At 29.4% G+C, this 2,501-nt stretch overlaps 1 pseudogene; it reads left to right on the forward strand.

Moving 5' to 3' along the window:
- The first annotated feature begins 738 nt into the window (after positions 1–738).
- Positions 739–1,289, forward strand: LOC144546250 (ethylene-responsive transcription factor ERF003 pseudogene; annotated as a pseudogene).
- The last annotated feature ends 1,212 nt before the right edge of the window (positions 1,290–2,501 follow it).

Raw genomic sequence — 2,501 nt, forward strand, 5'->3', positions numbered from 1 at the left:
TAAAAAAAAATTATTAGTTTTTTTAGACATATACAAAATCAATACTTTTCAGAAGATTTTGGACCATTAAAAAAAATGATCATGTATCTATCTAAAATTTAGTAAATAATTGTCCAAAAGAAATTATAAAATTTGGTCTCTAAGTATATTTTAATATGAAGATCATGTTGAGCTCTTTAAGATGAATTGTTTGAACTTTAAAAATAAAGATAAAAAATGTGTGATATAAAAATAAAAATGTGCGATATGATTAAAGTACAAAAATAATGGAATATTTTTAACCCTACTCATAAAATATTTGTGTTTGTCGACTACATAGTTTGTTATTCTCTTTTCTGGTTAATGAGAAATATATCGATTTGATGAATTTTCACTTATTGTTGCAATTGATCAAATTTTAGTGGCACAAAGAGGGTGGTTTGATAGATTCTCCTCTAGAAGGTAAGTTGGCAGAAATTATTCCAAAGTTTTAATTTTAATCAAATTTCAAAGAGGACAAATTAACTATATATTTAGGATTCATTTTCTCATGAGGATATAAAGAGGACGCGTGGCAATCGTACAGATCATCCCATGTGTTCAATCAGAATCAAGCACATGCATTATGGATGCTTAATTTGGTGCAGCTAATTTATATATATTTCCATGTGAATATGTCAATATATATATATAGAGAGAGAGAGAGAGAGCAATTGCAAGTGACTTGAACGACATTAATTGGATTGGAAATAATTAAAGATGCAACAGCAGAGATATAGAGGAGTGAGGCAGAGACATTGGGGCTCATGGGTCTCTGAAATTCGCCATCCTCTCTTGTAATACATATATATATATATATATATACATTCATTCCTTCATTCATCTTTCAATTACTAATTAATGCTAATGCTAATGCTAATGCTAATTGTCATATATATGGTAATTGATGCATTAATATTTTTGCTTCTAGAAAAACAAGGATATGGCTTGGCACATTTGAAACAGCAGAGGATGCTGCAAGAGCATACGACGAAGCCGCTAGACTCATCTGCGGTTCACAAGCACGCACCAACTTCCCCTTGGAACCAAATGCACCGGGTCTATCACCCAGTCTCAGGGCCAAACTCGAGAAATATTGTATTAGTTCCACCCCAACACTACCACCCGGGAGAAATCAGAGCACCCGAGAAGAGAGTTCGATGTGCATGCATGTCGATGGAGAAGACTATGTCGATGAGATGATTGAAGAGCTCATACATTATGGATCCGTCGAGTTTTCTTCTTCTTCTTCTTCTTCCACGACTTGTTGACAAGTTTTTCTTACAAATTTTAATTCATTTTTATGCCTTCAGATTTTATTATTGTTAATATTTGAGAAATAATCATTTATGAAATTTATAGAGCAATGGATCGGCCGGTCATTACTCGTATAATAAGGGTTGTGCCTCGCGCTTTGTGAAGGATTTATATTTTTTTAAGAGAGCATTTGTAGAGATCATATCATTAATACGTGGATGCTCACTAGTTATTGTTTCCGTACATTTATGTGGATATTTATTTATCAATATTCATTATATAATTTATATATTTTTTGCATTTTGGATATTATACGATGTCCATAAATTGAATTTTTAAGATTGGAAGACCAGTAGACTTTAAAATTTACTATTTTGATCATATTCAAATTTATTATATTTAACACATAAAATTATTTTGACAATTTTTTTAATATTTATTTGTTCTCACTTATACAACATTATTAAACTATATAATTGAATACATTATCCAAAATAGAAAATAAATTATTTAAACTACTTCTACAATATTATTAAACTATATAATTACATACGCAATTCAAAATAAAAAAGGTGCAAAAATAACAAACCTTCTAACTTAAATTTGCAATTTAAAATTAAAACTTTAACTAATAATAAAAATAACCACTCTGAAAAATATCTATTCCTTGCTTAAATAAAAGAGTCTAGCATCCTAAATTTTTGTTTAGTATTCTCCAATATCTAAAATGTATTTTGTGAACCAATTAATTAAATCTCTCTACGTGGGTTGAAGTTGTTGTTTTTATTGATATAAATATTTTAATAAAAAAATTCATTTATAAAGAATATTATTGGTGTTATGTGTATTCTAATTTTTTTTTATTAATAAAACTTGAAAAATAGCAAGTGAAACTTTTGGACAACTTTGTATTTATAGAAAAAGTTTTTGGTGTCTCTCATTTCTTTTACACTTCAACATGCAATTTGTTTGGTTTATCATTCAATATACATGAAAAAACATGCCGTGTCATACAGTGACCAAGTTGTTTTTTCATGTGTCATGCCTTGACTAAAATATCAAGGGGTGGTCACAGCACGCGAATGGTTACGCCACATGAGTCACGCTGTATCTAAACATGTCGTGACCAAACGTGTCTCACGTGACTATTTAATCATAATTTAAGTTAGTTTATTCAAGATTCACTATTTAATAAATATCTAATGGTCCTAATTACACAAGACTCG

Source organism: Carex rostrata, chromosome 29 (assembly GCF_964058835.1).
Source record: "Carex rostrata chromosome 29, lpCarRost1.2, whole genome shotgun sequence".
NCBI lineage: Eukaryota > Viridiplantae > Streptophyta > Magnoliopsida > Poales > Cyperaceae > Carex > Carex rostrata.